At 42.9% G+C, this 18,001-nt stretch overlaps 1 long non-coding RNA gene across 1 annotated transcript in view; it reads left to right on the top strand.

The window, feature by feature from the left end:
- LOC116907942 overlaps positions 1 to 13,640 on the top strand; it is a 14,534-nt gene extending 894 nt beyond the window's left edge. The window contains exon 2 of the long non-coding RNA XR_004388856.1: positions 11,657 to 13,640. This is a non-coding gene — a long non-coding RNA (uncharacterized LOC116907942). The remainder of the gene's footprint in view (positions 1 to 11,656) is intronic.
- The last annotated feature ends 4,361 nt before the right edge of the window (positions 13,641 to 18,001 follow it).

The following is an 18,001-nucleotide window of genomic DNA, read 5'->3' as shown; positions in this document are numbered from 1 at the left end:
TGCGAGGGAGGCCCGGGGCTCCATTTCGATCACCATAAACCAAACCAATAGGAATGACAAAGCTATGGCTTAGTCGTCCCAGGAGTTCAGCACAACCCAACTTGACAAGGACTCTTTAATGCTCAGTGTCGGAAAACATGGGTCCTAACCTGTAGTTAAATGGGTTCTTGCTTTGTGAGCAAAAAGTGCTTATCCAAGGTCCTAGCTAGTTTAAGGTTAAGTCCTTCATCTGACATTTGGTAACTTGCTTGCTTGCTTTTGGTGTGTGTGGTGGGGCATTTAAGACAGTGTTTTGCCACGCACCCCAGCCTAGCCTTGAACTCACAGCCATCTCGCTGCCTCGCTCTCCAGTGTTAGGATACAGGGGTGTACCCTCATACCCAGATAGCCTTGGTGTTTTAAACAACCTGCTTGGCTTCCCAGGGCTCTGAAACTAACAAAGAGCTGAGCTCACCAGGGTAGGGTGCTGACTTGAACAGCTTCATGCTGAAGTAAGCAGATTTGAGGTTTGTGAGAAAATTGAGTGAGCCCATCCCATGTGTACAATTATAGGGAAGAAATGTAGTGTGTGTGTGTGTGTGTGTGTGTGTGTGTGTACGTGTACATGTAGGGCATTTATCTATAATACAGATGTAAACTTACATAAATTTGTTGATAATTTTGTTTTTAAAAGTGACTTAAGGAAAAATAAGAAAAAATAGTGTGGTATATAGTTTCTTGGACTTAAACATTGAGGAGTACCTCTTGCTACTTTTCAACAGTGTGACTTTGAGCACCTGGGGAGTCCTCCGTGAGCACCAGACAAGCCCTGACTGGGCTCCTTCAGGGCAGTGCAGGCTGCAGAAGGAAGGGTGTGGATGGGTGGGTGGGGTGGATAATTTAGTCTCGGAACTCTACCTCACTGTTTATTGCTTCATTCTTCTGTACCTCGTCACTTAAATGTCTATAAAAACTGCTTCTCCCTGTAGAGAGTATACGTCACACAGTGATGTCGCTTGCCCTAATGTGAGCAGAAGTTAGCTCATCATTTTAAAGCCCTCCCTCTTTTTTTATTGGATATTTTATGTATTTACATTTCAAATATTATCCCCTTTCCCGGGTTTCCCCTCCAGAAACTCACTATACCATCCCCCCCCCCCCTGCTTCTATGAGGATGCTCTCCTCCCATCCACCCACTCCCCCGCCCTGGCACTCCCCTACACTGGGGAATTGAGCCTTCACAGGACCAAGGGAGTCTCCTCCTACTGATGCCAGACAATGCCATCTTCTGCTACATATGTGGCTAGAGTCATGGGTCCTTTCATGTGTACTCTTTGGTTGGTGGTTTAGTCCTTGGGAGCTCTGGTGGGGTCTGGTTGGTTGACATTGTTGTTCTTCCTATGGATTGCAAACCCCTTCAGTTCCTTCAGTTCTTTCTCTAACTCCTCCTTTGGGGACCTTGTGCTCAGTCCAATGTGTTTGTCAGGCTCTAGCAAAGCCTCTCAGGAATCAGGATCAGATAAACCACTTAAACAATCCCATAGCTCCTAAAGAAATAGAAGCAGTCATTAAAAGTCTCCCAATCAAAAAAAAAAGGACCAGATGAGTTTAGTGCAGAATTCTATCAGACCTTCAAAGAAGACCTAATACCAGTACTCTTCAAACTATTCCACAAAATAGGAACAGAAGGAACACTGCCCAATTTGCTCTATGAAGCCACAATTCCACTAATACCTAAACCACACAAAGAACCAACAAAGGAAACTTCAGACCAATTTCCCTTAGGAATATCGATGCAAAAATACTCAATAAAATTCTCACAAACCAAATACAAGAACACATCAAAATGATCATTCACCATGATCAAGTAGGCTTCATCTCAGGGATACAGGGATGGTTCAATATATGAAAATCCATCAACATAATCAGTATATAAACAAACTCAAGGAAAAAACACATGATCATCTCATTAGATGCTGAAAAAACAAAATTCAACACCCCTTCATGCTAAAAGTCTTGGAAAGATCAGGAATTCAAGGCCCACACCTAAACATAGTAAAAGCAATATACAGCAAACCAGTAGCCAACATCAAACTAAATGGAGAGAAACTTGAAGCAATTCCACTAAAATCAAGGACTAGACAAGGCTGCCCACTCTCTCCCTACTTACTCAATATAGTTCTCGAAGTCCTAGCCAGAGCAATCAGACAACAAAAGGAGGTCAAAGGAATACAGATTGGAAAGGAGGAAGATGAAATGATAGTATACTTAAGTGACCCCCAAAATTCTCCCAGTGAACTCCTAAGCCTGATAAACAACTTCAGCAAAGAGGCAGGGTATAAAATTAACTCAAACAAACCAGTAGCCTAACTCTACTCAAAGGATAAGCAGACTGAGCAAGAAATTAGGGAAATGACACCCTTTGCAATAGTCACAAATAATATAAAATACCTCAGTGTGACTCTAACCAAACAAGTGAAAGATCTGTATGACAAGACCTTCAAGTCTCTGAAGAAAGAAATGGAAGATCTCAAAAAATGGAAAGACCTCCCATGCTCATGGATTGGCAGGATTAATATAGTAAAAATGGCCATCTTGCTGAAAGCAATCTACAGATCCAATGCAATCCCCATCAAAATTCTCACTCAATTCTTCATAGAGTTAGAAAGGTCAATTTGCAAATTCATTTGGAATAACCAAAAACCCAGGATAGTGAAAACTATCCTCAACAATAAAAGAACTTCTGGGGGACTCACCATTCCTGACCTCAAGCTGAATTACAGAGCAATCGTGATAAAAAACTGTATGATATTGTTACAGAGACAGGCAGGTACATCAGTGGAATAGAATTGAAGACCCAAAAATTAACCCACACGCCTATGGTCACTTGATCTTTGACAAAGGAGCTAAGACCATTCAGTGGAAGAAAGATAGCATTTTCAACGAATGGTGCTGGTTCAACTGGAGGTCAGCATGTAGAAGACAAACCGATCCATTCTTCTCTCCTTGTACAAAGCTCAAGTTCAAGTGGATCAGGGACCTCCACAAAAAACCAGATACACTCAAACTAATAGAAGAGAAAGTGGGGAAGAGCCTCGAACAGATGGGCACAGGGTAAATTTTCCTGAACAGAACAGAACATCAATGGCTTATGCTGTAAGATCAAGAATTGACAAATGGGACCTTATGAAACTGCCAAGCTTCTATAAGGCAAAGGACACTGTTATTAGGACAAAATGGCAACCAACACATGGGGAAAAGATCTTTACCAATCCTACATCTGGTAGAGGGCTAATATCCAACATATTCAAAGAATTCAAGAAGCTAGACTCCAGAGAACCAAATAACCCTATTAAAAATGGGGTACAGAACTAAACAGAATTCTCAACTGAGGAATATCGAATGGCTGAGAAGCACCTAAAGAAATGTTCAACATCCTTAGTCATCAGGGAAATGCAAATCTAAACAACCCTAAGATTCCACCTCACACCAGTCAGAATGGCTAGCATCAAAATCTCAGGCGACAGCAGATGCTGGCAAGGATGTGGAGAAAGAGGAACACTCCTCCTTTGTTGGTGGGATTGCAGACTGGTACAACCTCAGTGTGACTCTAACTTCATGAAATTCTTAGGCAAATGGATGAAACTAGAAAATGTCATCCTGAGTGAGACAACCCAGTTACAAAAGAACACACATGGTATGCACTCACTGATAAGTGGATATTAGCCCCAAAACTCAGAAAACCCAAGATACAATTCACAGACTATATGAAGCTCTAGAAGAAGGAAGTCTAAAATGTGGGTGCTCCAGACCTTCATAGAAGGGGAAACAAAATACTCACGGGAGGTAGAGGGTCAGAAAGAGGGACAGGATCAGGTATTAGCGGAGACGGGATGATATGCAGAAGTTCAGGAAATTGAACAGAGGTGTATAGCAATGGGTGATGGGGAACTGGGGGTAGCCACCAGCAAGTCCCAGATGCCAGGAAAGCAAGAGGCCCCCAGGACTCAACAGGGATGAGATTAGCTGAAATGCCCAACAAAGGAGAGGGGGAACCTGTAGAGACCATATCCAGAGGTTAGGCAAGGCGCCTAGTTGGAGCATGGGGACACCCACTCATCTCCAAATGTTTAACCCAGTATGGCTCCTGTCTAAAGGAAATACAGGGACAAAGAGTGGAGCAGAGCCTGAAGGAAAGGCCATTCAGAGACTGCCCCACCTGGGGATCCATCCCATATATAGACCAAACCCAGACAATATTGTAGATGCCAAGAAGGGCTTGCTGACAGGAACCTGTTACAGCCCTCCCTCCTTTTGATATCTGGTTCTTCAGAGGTTTGCTGACAACCATGTAGTCATGTGCTGCCATCTAGTGGCCACCGTCTATATAACTAAGACACAGTTCTGGGAAAGATGAAGGAAGGGCCCAAGCCTGTCTAGTCATTTGACCTTGGGCACATGGTCATTTACAAAGTTTAAGACTACCCACTTGAGTTACAAAGCCAAACACACACACACACTGAACTCATAATGTTTTAACTATGTTTGCTATCTTGGGCTTACTTCCTCTTATTGATTTTTATAACCAATTTTATAATGTTAATCATTTGTGTGCATGCTTCATTGTGATCAGTCCTTTTTTGTTCTTTTAGTTAGGAGCACAAATAGAAACTGTATGAAGAACTTTATGAGAAACCTTCAGGTTGGTCTGTAAGATTCCTGAACCTTTTTACACTCCTGTCAGTGACACGAATGAAAGATAAACTTCTTTAGGGACTCTCCAATGTTGGTTAAGGCCTTACTTATTTATTTTTTGTTTATTCACTTGTGATGATCCTTCCTCCCCACTCTGTTCTCCCAGGGCTATGTGACAGGCCTATGCCACAGGCTTGGGTTTAAAAAGAAAATGCTATCCTAACTGCCAGAAAGTGATGTTTCGTGATGGTTTTGATCTTCATTTCCCTAGCGACTTAATAAGTTAAGCATATTTTATGTGCTTGTTGGCCATTTGTGTGCCTTGTTATGAGAAATACCTACCCAGGTTGTCTGGCCACTTATTAGCTAATATTTGTATTTCTAAGTTATTTTCTATATATGTTGTGTGTCCCATGTTTCATCTGGGCAACCCTTAATTCCAATTGGCCAGGCCTCATGGCCATGTTTTTATGACTTACTTATCCCATGGAGTCTTCTTCTCTCCCAACCTTCTCTCTCCCTCCTCCTTGACATTTCCTCAGATCCCCAACCTGGGATGCAAAACTTCACTTGTCTCTCTTCTGTCCAGTTATAATCTGTAGGCATCTTAATTCATCAGTTGGGCATAACTTAGCAGCAAGATTACATAGCATCACTTTACGTGAGCATCTCCTCATCCCTGGGGGTCACCAGGGCCAGTTTTTAGCATTACAATGCACAGCAACACACCAAACTTCAACAATCCCAGGACTACCCCAGTATATGGCACCACTCATATTTAAGATGGGTACACACAGATATGCCCAGAGACTTGTATTCTAGGTTCTGCTAAATTCACAATAAAGTCTACAGGTATTAACTGTAGGCATAAATTGTTTCGCAACCTACTTTTAATAAGGGTTCAACCTCTCCTCTGGCCTCCACACAGCAGAGGGAGTGGAAGAGAAAAGTTATCAGGATATGGGGGAGCGGGGAGTGGACCTGTTCAGCAATACTTCTTTGGGGGCGAGCTTGATCTTTCTTCTCAGCACTTCAGTCCCACAGCAAACACCACCTATGATTCAGCAGCTACAGTCCAGTCCTTTGAGCTTGCAGACATCTCGCACGGACTAGCAGCTATAGTTCAATCCTGAAGGAACCGCAAGGCTCACTAACCAGCCTGAGGTGAGGCCTTGGAGGCTGCAAGCTGTTGCAGGAACCTCATGAGCAGTTCTTTGGCAAGTTTCTCTCAATGGCGTCGTTATCGCAGGTTGAGCTCAACAATGCTATGTAAAGTGAACCAATATGTGTGTATCGTTAATGAAGAATAGCGAGGCAGAGCAAATATATATATATATATACGTGTGTGTGTATGTATATATATGTATGTATATATGTATATATGTGTGTGTATATATGTATATATGTATATATGTATGTATATATGTATATATATGTATATATATGTGTGTATATATATTCATTCCTTCATCACAGGTTCTCTCACATGTTTGCTATATCAAAACATCCCTTCACCTGTGTTTGCTTCAGGAAAACACTCTTTCCCGTGTCTGCTTTAGCAAGACATCCTTTCACCTGTGTGCCCCAGCAAAACATTATTTGGCATCACTAACGTTCCAAAGAAACTGGAAGTTTCCACTCCAATTAACAGTCACCAGTAGGTAGGAAGGTGTTTGATTTTGCTAAAGCTGAATTCTCATAGCTCAGCTCCCAGCTATTCAGCCAAGCATTCATGTAGGAGCCGGTGTTTTGTCAATGTGGTGGTTGTTCATAATCTGTGAACACCAGCAAGCGAGGTTATTCTGTGTAGATGTATGTGTCTGTCCGGATTCCCAGCAGTGTCCTGGAAGTTTCCAAAAGCGTGTTATGAATGTCATAGCTGCCTTTTCCTTTTCGTTTTTAACCTAGCTTTATGGGTTTTCCGTGTGGCTGGTGCCTCCGGCAGCTGCGATATTAAACTCTTACTTTTCACTGTTCTTGACAAGTGCCCCCAGGGCATCGGGGTGAGCTCTAAGTTGGGCCAAATAAATACAAATCCTGTGAATAGTGATCTCTGGGGAGTTTCCAGAGAGGTCAGATATGGCATTTCACAGAGATCTGCACTTTGGGAGAGACCCATAGCCTACTGCCCTTCCGCCATGGCTAGGACATTGGTTTTCACTGACAGGGAAGCTATTGGTTCTTAAGGCTACTGGAGAGCCAGGGTGGGGAAATTAGGTGGCTCATTACACATTAAAACATCACAGACCTGATTATTGAGCCAGTTCTCTTCATGCGCTCGTGTATGTATATGATGGGTGCATGTGCATGTATAACAGTTGCATGTGAAGTTCAAAAAAAAAACAGCCTTGGGTGTCATGCCTCAGGTGCTGTCTCCCTTTTCCGAGACTGGCTTAGAATTCTCTGATTAGGCATGACAGTCTGTCCAGGGAGTCAGAGGGACATCTTGTCTCTGCTTCCCTAGCACTGAGGAGCTAAACACACACACCATCATGCCCAGCATGTAGACACTGCTCTGGGAATCAAGCTTGGGTTCTGTGTCTCCCTAGCCCTCTGGTTTTCTTAAACACTCACTACTCAGATGGTGGCAAACCCATGACTAATTCCTACGGCTGACTAAGCCGTTTCTGCCAGTGTCCTTGTTCGTTTTGCGGGAGACACACTTTGGGGAGATCTCTCCTTCTCCTGGTATACTCAGAGTCCCCTTCGAGCCATTGGTCAGTGGAGTCTGGCTTCGGAGAACAGAGGTTCTTCTGAAACTCTGCCACTTGTCCCTGGCTATCTTCCTCATTCAGAGTCTGTCTGCTGGAACAGGACACGAGCGTCTTCATGTGATCATGATGCCCAACAGTGTGTTGGGGAAGGGGTTTCATATACTCTTTCCTGAGTTCTCTTCTCTAGAGCATCATGGTTCTCTGTAGGTCTGGAGAGGGCTAACTGAGCATTGAGACTCTGACATCTTCTGGTCCATTCATTCTAGATGAAGCCTTATTGTCAGTGTCAGGTAAGACACAGCAAAGTGAAGGCGACGGCAGGTCTCTTGTGAAGAGTGACCTCACTCTTTGTCTCCGTCTGGGCAACACAATGTGCTGATCCATTAAAGGGCGCCATGTGGAGGTATGTGGAGGAAGAGTATGTGCCTGTGTGTCTGTGTGTGTGCATATATGTGTGTGTTATATAAGGGGTCAGATGGAAGCCCATATGGAGATGAGGGGTAGGAGGCTGTGCTGGACAGTCACAGAGAGGAATGGGGAAATTCCAGCAGTCGAGATGCCTTAAGGGTGGGGCATTGGCGGCTGACAGTTTTGCAGGTGATGACAGCTGAAGGGTAGGTGGGTTAGTATTCCAGGCAGGAACCTTCAAAGGCTGAGGCAGGGAGAGCAGAGAGAACAAACTCAGGGAGTGGCTCAAGCTGGGGAGGTTAGGAGCAGGACAGTTCTTATAGTGCCCCTTGTGACCATCTTGACCTGGTATAGGGTTTAGATAATGCAATGATTAGTGTGGCAATCAATATGAATATAAGGAACACGAACTCTATCCTAAATGCCCTAGACAACCAAGGGCTTTTCTGCCAGCTTATTACCAAGATATATATATATATATATATATATATATATATATGTATATATATTCTTGTATTTGTCTTATATATGTATAATACACATGTGTATATATGTATGTGTGTATGTGTGTGTATATGTGTATCTATATGTCGTATAACCTAATGTTGGTTGTTGTTTTGAAACAAGGCTTCTGCTGTGTAACCTAAGCTGACCTTGACTTCCTAACTATCCTCCTTCAACCTTCTTAGTCTAGGACAGCAGCTTGAGAAACCTGTGGGTCTCAACCAGTTTGAGGGGGTTGCACATCAGATATCGTGCATATCACATATTTACATTAGGATTCACGCAGTAGCAAAATGACAATTATGAAGTAGCAATGAGAGTGATTCTATAGTTGGGGTCCTCGCCACATGAGGAGATGTATTAAAGGGTGGCCACATTAGCAAGGCTGAGGGCCACTGCTCAGAACCACAGGTGTGCTGTGTCCTGCCTTCCTTAGGGTGGCCAGTTCTTAAAGGCTCTTTCCTCAGAGTGCTGGTTAGGAAAGGGTGCCCTCCTTCGCTTATAGCCAGAATTCTTGTCTTGGAGAGAGAACTTTTGAGGCCTTTCCCCTTCTCCTAAACAAAAATCTGTAAAAGGGAGGCCAAATGCAAAATTCTCCTGCTTCACATTTCCTTACGGGTCTGGCTGACACCACAAACACTGTGTTTATGAACTCAGCAATCGTATTGGGATTAGAGGAGAAGGCTGAAGGTCGGGTGACTCCTTAAACACCCGGAAAGACAGAAGGTGAGGCCGCCCTCCCTGCATGTGCTCAATGGCCCTGACCAGGGCGGAAACGGGAAGGCCTGCCATAGAAAACCTGGTCTCTGTAGTTGGAACTCACACTCAGTTCAGGGCCGCCAAGCCTGAAGGGACTCGAGTCAGCTCAAGCCTGGTGAGTGTGGCTCTGGCAGGCCTCACCCTTCTGCCCAGTTCCCTCTGCCTCCGCAAAAAGTCAACACACAGCAGTCCTAAAGCAACCCCATGGCCCATCCCCTTATTTGGCTGCTTCCTCCTCCTGAGTTGACTACCAAGGTCCAGCTACCAAAGTTCTGAGGTCCAGCAATCAAAAGCCCCCATTGGCTCCCCTAATGAACACACCCAATTAAAGTCAAGCACCTCATCCTAACACCGGGCTTCTCCTTGTACCTTTTAAACTCCACTCTCCTGTGGACTACATCTGTCTCCTCTCTAGAGGCAGTCCTTTGCTCTGGGACAAACACCCCTCCTCCCTCTCCCTTGTTCCCTTCCTTTTTCTCCCTCCTCCTCTATCTCCTGTCTTTGTCTCTTATTCCCTGCCCTCTGTCCCTCTGGGGCAAATAATTTCATTTGTGCTGAGAACTTGGTCTTGGGGTCCTGAGCCAATACCTTTTTTTCAGGGAGCCCTGTAATGGAGGGAGAAAATCAAGTCCTGTAAGGTATTGTCTTCTAACCTCCATAAGCTCTCTCTCTCTCTCTCTCTCTCTCTCTCTCTCTCTCTCTCTCTCTCTCTCTCTCTCTCCCCCCTGTCTATCTTCCCCCCTTCTGTCTATCTTCTGTCTATCTCTATCTCTGTCTCTGTCTCTGTCTCTGTCTCTCTGTCTCTGTCTCTCTGTCTCTGTCTCTCTCTCTCTCTCACACACACACACACACACACACACACACACACACACACACCACAATGTAACTTTTTTTAAAAAAAAAGAAAGATAGGAGATACTGACCACTCCTGGAGGGTTTCTATTTTTCTTCTCACTTTTTTTTTTTTTTTAAAAGACAGGGTCTCACTATGTAGACCTGGCTGATCTAGAACTTTCCTCTGTAGAGCAGGCTGGTTTTGAACTCATAGGGATCTGCCTGTCTCTGGCTTCCCAAGTGCTGGAGTATATCCGATACTTACATTACAATTCAAAACAGTAGCAAAGTTGCAGTTAGGAAGTAGCATTGGAAATAATGTTACGGCTGGTGGGATACAACATGAGGAACGGTATTAAAGGGTCACAACTGGGGGTTGGGATTTGGCTCAGTGGTAGAGCGCTTGCCTAGGAGGCTAAGGCCCTGGGTTCGGTCCCCAGCTCCGGAAAAAAAAAAAAAAAAAAAAAAAGGGTCACAACTTTTGGAAGGTCGAGGACAACTACTCTATGTGGGTCTTACTTCTAATCTCCATAACAACCCAGTGATGCAGGCAGGCCCATTTTACAGAGAGGAAATGAGACTGGGGGAGTCATTTGCCCAAGGTCACATCCATAGTGATCAAGTACAACAGGAAATCCAAACCCACTTTCCATTTCCCCTGAGTCCCTCCCGCGTTGTTACTGGTGTGTTGTCACTGTTGAGAGAGAGGTTTTTAATGTTTCCCAGGCTGGCCCCAAACTCTTAGGCTTAAGTCATCCTTCTGTTTCAGCCCCACCCCTCATTGCTGGGGTGACAGGTCCAGTCCCTATATCCACTTCTTATGTCTTAGTCATTATTAAATAAAAGACAGCTCTAAGCAGGGCATGGTTCAGGGCTATATAGCAGTTCCCTGTCTCAAAATAAAATAAAAGTAAGACTCTAATTCTCCAGCCATCTAGCAGGCCCAGAGACACCCACGTACACATTCATTTGGTAGAGTCTTATTGTGGAGACCGGGAAGAACTTCAAGTGCCAGCCTCTCTCTAATCATTTTTACTTCTTTTGCAAGACCATCTGGCTGTTAGAAATGGCTCACCTGTAGAAACAGAAGGCCCTACTTCCATTTAAAAAGATATCCTCCTGCCAGGCAGGCCGTGGTGGCAAACTCCTTCAATCCCTGTCCTAGGGAAACAGAGGAAGACGAATGTCTGTGACTGTGAGGCCATCCTGGTCATATGTCTGGGGGTGAGCATGGGAAGAAGATATCTCTTGCTCCACTAAGCAACATCTGTTTTAAAAAGATTGTGTTTATTTCCCCAACTTCCCCCAGGGCTCAGGGAACATGGAGGAAGAGGGGGCAGAAACTTTGTAAGAGCCAGGGGTTGGGGAGGACTACTGTAGAGCCATATCTTCGGGACGCGATTGAAACACTGCACTCAAACTCACAGTAGCTGTGGTTGCCTAAGACCTGGACAATACCAAGCCAATCAACATTCGGGCATGGACGGGGGAGGGGCTTACAAGCCCCACCCCTAGCTGAGGACCTAGGGACCACTGAGGGCTACTGGAGGAGGAAGGATCAGTTTTCTTTAAGGCTTTGGCTCTTGGCAGGTTGGCCAGGTTCCAATAGATGGCCCCACACCGGTGAGTATATGGGCAGCACAAATTGGACGCAGTGGGTTAGTAATAAAAATACATTTAAAATTTTGTTTTCTTAATCTTTAAGCGCAGCTCTGGCATGGATTCTTAGGCACGCGGTCCTCTCACCTTTGCTCTTCCTCCAGAGAAAATCCAGAGACCGCTCACTCAACACCGCAAGTGGAACGAAACGAAAGAAGGCAATGGAGTGTCTAAATTTAAAGTGCTGGAAAATCCAACATTTTATTCACTACATTTCGGTGACTACACAAATGCGGAAACATCGTAACACTGGGAGCGTGATGACATCACCACTTGCTTTTTTTTTTTTTGTCTTTTTCTTTTTCTTTTTCTTTAGCAAACACAGCAGATGATATTGCACGGCATAAAGTGAGAACAGTATCGAAGCTCAAAAAAGGAAAAGAAAAAAAGGGGGAAAAAAAAGGAAGAGGAAAGAAAGAAACGTTAACGCAGTACAAACCAGAAGAATGCCTAACACACGACACATTTTTGTCGCTACGCACGAAAAATACAGAAGAAGCATCGACAGAGAAAGACGAGGTATCGGCAAACGACCATACTGGGTACAATAATAATTTCATCTGATGTGTTGATGCAGTGTAGAAACTACCACCATTTTCTAATTGACAAAGAAAAGGACAGTAACGTTTGTCTCTTATCAGAAATCTTCTAAGCCCCTCGTGGTTAGGTGTGTAGTTAATGAATCATGTATTTACCTTTTCGTTGATTTCTTTATTTGTTGCTACGGAAGAACTCCCCCTGCCCTTGGAAGGTTTTCTATCCTACTGATCTTTTCTTTAATTTTTTTTACCTGATGATTGTCTTAGGCATCCTCCTTACATAACGAATCATCAAGCTAACTTGAACAGGGAAACTGAGTCACACTCTTAAAATAGCTGAGCTCAAAAATGTGCTGAAAACAGAAAAGGGGGCGGGGAGGGACAGGTCTTAGTGAGTGACAGACGGGCTGGTTCTGACTGGACAGCAAAAGAGGAGGGCGAGGCATAGGACAACAACTAGCAAAACAAGTGGAAGGTGATGTTTTAAAGTTTATTATTACTTTTTTAGACTGTCAGTTGGTTCAGATGGCAAATCTAAAATGAGCCCACAATGATTATGTAATAAATGCAGAACATACTATATATATATTTAAAAAAAAAAAAACCTTTCAACACTAACACAGAAGTAGAAAATGTGACCTTGTAAAGAATTCTGCTTTGAGCTTCATTGCCAATCGTTTCTCTCAAAGCCTTTCCTCAGCTCCCTGACTCGGCTCAGGGCAGACTTATTACCCTATTCCCATATATAATCAGTATAAAATTGTTCCTGTTGACCCAAAACCTACACCCCCCTCCCTTCTCCTTTCCCACCCCAAACACGCCTGTAAAAGTGTAGAAGGGCAAATGCCTGTGTTGAGAGGAATGGTGTATACATCGATGGGTCTATGCAGCTTAGGCCAGTAATGCTGAGAGGTGGCTCCTGGAAGGTGGCCCTGGTCCTTGAGGGTCCTGTGTGTGCTGATCAAGAACCGGACCTGCCTGGCCAAGGCTCATGTCTGTCTGTGAGGTGGAGAGTGAGAAGACACACATTCAAATAGCTCTGGGATGCACTATTTCTCCCCAAGACCATTAGAGTCCTTCCCATTTGGGTAAGGCAAGGATGGGGCAGCTATGGGGAGCAGAGGTGTGCTGTTCTTAAGCGTATTTCCTGGATCAGGGTGATCATTGAGCTAAGTGAATTTCTTTTGCTTCTTGCCTGTGCTGCTGGGGACTGGTGGGAGTGTCCAGTCCCGTCTTTCTTTCAAAGACAGCTTGGTGGATAGGCTGCCTTCCACCCGGAAATGCAGAAACAAGGACGGTTGAGAAGTGTTTCCAGATTCAAGTTAGCTTGTCTCTTTGGGTTTTTAGACTTTGACTTCTACCCATGCTTGGAGAGTTAAAAAACAAACAAATAAAAGCAGTGGTGGAACAAAATATCCCACAAACACAGGTGCAGTGAGACACTTGGGAAAAGGTCTTAACCAGTTTGAAATGTCAGGTCTTACCTGCAAAGTGATATTTTTTTTCCCTAAAAAAACCCCACATAATAATAAATTAAAGGAAAACCACAGGTAATGCCTTCTGTCTTCCTATCTTGGTACACTCATTTGGCATGTACGAGTTTTTGAGGGGGGGCTGGCAGTGTTTGGAGCACATGCAGATGTGCCCACAAAGAACAAACTAAAGACAACACCCGGAAGGCAAAGCTCCTGCCTTCAGCTTAGCATCAAGAACAAAAGAGATAGTAACGTAAAGTGTTGGCCATTTCAACTGTACTATATACACTGTAAAAACTACACAGTCATAAATTAACAAAGTGATTAAATTAGTTCATATAAAATGTAATTAAATTAAAACAAATCACAGCACATTATAGAGAAAAATAGGAACCAGTTTCACAAAAGATTATATATATATATATATATATAATTTTTTTTACCCTGTAGAAACAAATTTTCTACAAAACACAAAACTTTCATAAGTAACCATCAAAATGAAAATCTTTGTTATTCCATTCTTGCATTTTTATACAACCCTTAACATTCCCAGAAATTAACTCTTCCTTGAGCAACTGAGGAGTTCAGGTAAGAAAACAAACCCCAAACCAAAGTGGGGGAGGAAGGGAACACCGGAACGCACAGCTACAAAATAAATAAGAATTATAAAGGTTTTTTTGTTTTCTTTAAAGTAACCTTAATAATTAACAAACTAGTAAGTTCTGCCTTATCACATAGATTCTCTATACAACATAACCCTAAAACTTTATTACTATGAGGTATTTGGAGGAATTGGTAAAAGTGATACACGGCCTGCCTGGGGAAGGGACTCCATGAAGGGATGGGGAGGGCCTCAGGACAGAAAAAGAGGAGGAGCTTTGGTTTATCAGCGAGAATTGGGGGTGGGGGAAGTCATCCTTTGGTATCAAAGAAAGTTTCATTGCATGGTTGCACAGAAAAAGCACCACGGTGAATAATTATTCCTTTTTTTTTTTTTTTTCATTAGTGGCCTTTCTAAGAGGCTGAGGTATTCAAAGAGTATAAGGTGAGAGAGGTTAACAGCGGTTTAACACTTTGGTTCAAGCAAGGCACTCGTCCTAGGAGTTCACAAACTTTGCAACGTGTTTGCCTAGAGATTTACAAGAAGTAGCAGTAATAAGAAGCGGCGTTCCTAACGCCGTTGTTATCGGTATCGTATTGTTATTAAGAATGAAGACAACTTTACACACTGAGTGACGAGGGAGGGAGGGAGAAGGTGGGGAAGGGAAAGGGTGGAGTTCCCTCTGCAGACCATGGCCGTGCATGAAAATATCTTTGGTATTCTTTGGTATATCAATGTGATTAAAATCACCAATGGAAATTGAGTGAGGTAGAGTCTTTGGTTCACACTATAAATAGTAGATCTTTACACTTTTTTTTTCTATTTTTCTTTTTTCTTTTTTTTTTCCTTTTTTTTAAATTTTTTTTTAAACACATGGAAGTAGCTATTTCTTACCTTCTGCTTCTTTGTTCACACTATTTGGGAAATAGTTACCAAATGCATTGTAAAGCAAACCCACACCACCGTTGTAACCCAGAAGGCCAAGTGCATCCCCAAACAGCCTCTGGTATTTGAATGCACCCTAAACAACCAGATAGAAAAAGGAGACGTGCTTTCTCTTTGTTTGCTGAATGCATAGTTTCATCCTGTATGTACAAAGGAGGGAGGACGGACCATAGGGGAAATGTCCTTAGACTCTTTGGTTTAGCAAAGCTGCATTTAACCTGCAAAGATGGGTTCTTCACCTGGGGTAGCAACGGGAGTGGGGCGGGTCCAAATATAGCGAGCACTTTTATGTTGTTCTGGAAAAATAATTACGTCTTTCTGAGGGACTGAGGGGCATGGTGAGTGTCAAGTTCTGTCAGAACTTGTAGATCTCCCCATACATTATCTTTGGTTTTTGGAATCAATTCCCAAGGTGCCCAGAGACTTAGTCCCCAGCACCCAGAATTCCTCTATCTGGACAGTTACTGAAATCTGAGTTTTACAATCTTTAGACTCCTCCAAACATCATTCTGGATGGCTTTCTGCTAAAGCTTCCAGTTATCTGAGGACCTGAATGACTATGTCCAAAACCACTCATATATATATATATATATATATATATATATATATATATGTGTGTGTGTGTGTGTGTGTGTGTGTGTGTGTGTGTGTGTAAAAGTAAAATAAAAATAAAATAAAAAATAATAAAATAAAATAAAAAGGAAGAAGCAAAGAGAAGTATTTGAAGCCTGACTGTGTGATGGGCATAGCGATAAGAAATAAACTCTTGGAGTGAATGGTTTGAAAGGACCGAGAAATGATAAATGACAAGTGACATGTGACCTACTCTGCAGGTCATGGCGGGAGCCATCAGTTAGCACTACATAAACAAGGACGGAAGTGTGTCCTCTGAATGCTGGTTCCAAAGCAAAGAAAGGGTCGCTCCTCTAGGGTGTGAGAAGGTATTGCTTATGGAAGGCGGAGTCTGTCTGCTACTATTTCTAAGAAGCAAAAGTTTGGAGGAAGAATTGCTTTGCAAGCTCTGCCTTGTGCCTCTGTTTATGAGAAAATATATCTCTAGGACCTGAAATTGTATAATGGGTGCAAATTTAACGCTGGTATGGAATTATCTTTGGTATCAGCAAGTAGGGTAACTGGTTATTTCTCAGAAATCTATCGTAGTGGACTTTTTAAAATGTAGACTTTTTTTTTTTTTTTTTTGAAGACTGTGCCTCCACAGGACCAATATAACTGGCTTGAAAAAATGCAAAATGCAGTTGGGTTAATCGCGAAAGGAACATGGTAAAAGCAAAGTCAAGACATGAGGCTGACTGAATCCTTTTTTTTTTTTCTCTTTGACTTTTCTTGGCATATTTAAAGTTGGTAAGATTGTGTGTAGACACAGCTGGGTTTCCCCTGAAATTTTAATTCCCTTGTTTTAAGTAAATAAGGCTATCCTTTGTCTTACATTATAAATGCACCTGTATTCCCCAGCTCCCTCCACTATGAAGAGAGAAGATATATTTCCGTTTTTCCCATTCGCTACTGAAAACTACAGCAAAACCCGAAGGGCAGTGATTTACTGGATCTCATGATTGAACTAGAATTGTGCCATATTCGGAAGGAAAATTTTTTAGGTTGGAATCTTGGGTGAACTTTTAAGAATACTAAGTCTAAGCATGTCCAGGTGTTCCCTTCGCTCACTCGACAGTGAGGAGGTAGGGGATGGGTGGTCCAATGGTCAGCTTAGGTTCCTGTCACTGGGTCCTGAGATTTGACCCCAAGGAGTGAGATTTTGTGTTATAAATCTTTAATTTTTTTCATCTGGCATTGTAGGGAATCCCAGTGGAGAACTTACTACCAACATAGCTTTCAGCGTTCTCTCTCTACCGAGGTGCAATATCGACTGAGGGTTTCCTACTCTTGACTTCCCTGTTTAGCAGGTGTCTGTCCACATCGGTGGTAGTTCAGCTGAGTTCAGACAGAGTATTTCTGGGAGTCAAATGATCTCTAGAACCTTGTTTTCTTTTTCCTGCCTTGGTCTGTTCATCTCCGGTTAAATGATTTGGAAAAAAAAGTCAAGATTTAAAATTCTGATTGGGAAGCTTGGGACTCATTTTTCTCCTGTTCCCCCATTAGAGAGTAGAAACCGTGTGATAAAGTTAATTACCAGGTCCGTGGAGAGCAGGAAGGAATGTAACATGCTTTGGAAGCTACGCTTAGTAAAACGAGTCCTTTAATGCTGAGAGAAAGAAGCATCTTAAGTGAGGCTAGAACTCTGGCTTCTTCTATGTGGCTCTGCCATTCTGCTGTTTCTCAGGGGCATCCGCTGAGTTCCTGGCAGCTACACTGTAAAACCTCTGAAATTGCCAACCAGCCGGTTCAGGCGCTTTTTAGGATGGTTACAAAATATGGGATAACGGATGTGATTAATGTTGGGTCTGCTTGCTTCATCAGTGTTTGGGAAGGATTTTTAAAAGATATTTGGTGCCAAGTGCATAAAGTAAATTTAAGCAAAATTAGTCTAAGTTTGTTTTTTTTCAAACAGGGGAAATCACTTTGGACAATTTTCCTAATTTAGTTATATCTGCCATGTTAAGTTCAGTTTTGTAGTGTTTCTACAGGGACCTACTCTGAAAGGGTCCTTGCATCTTCTTGGCTGTGAGTAGATTATGCATTAAGTCTTTTCTGTGTGTGAGTGGCATTTATGGGTCCCGTGTGCATCGAATCAAACTCTTTGTCATGGTGGTAACTGCTTCCCTGAAGCCACATTCTTCCTTGCCAGTTCTGAAAACTCCTATTTCAAGCGCTTCAAGAGTCGTAAATAATAGTCCTGAATCTACGTGGCGTGTGGATTACAGCTAGATCAGTTCATACGTATAACTTTACATAGTATCTTGTGTAAAAATA

This window comes from Rattus rattus, chromosome 8 (assembly GCF_011064425.1).
Source record: "Rattus rattus isolate New Zealand chromosome 8, Rrattus_CSIRO_v1, whole genome shotgun sequence".
Classification (NCBI taxonomy): Eukaryota; Metazoa; Chordata; class Mammalia; order Rodentia; family Muridae; genus Rattus; species Rattus rattus.
Note: the sequence above shows the minus strand (reverse complement) of the source record. Positions and strands in the feature narration are given on the sequence as shown.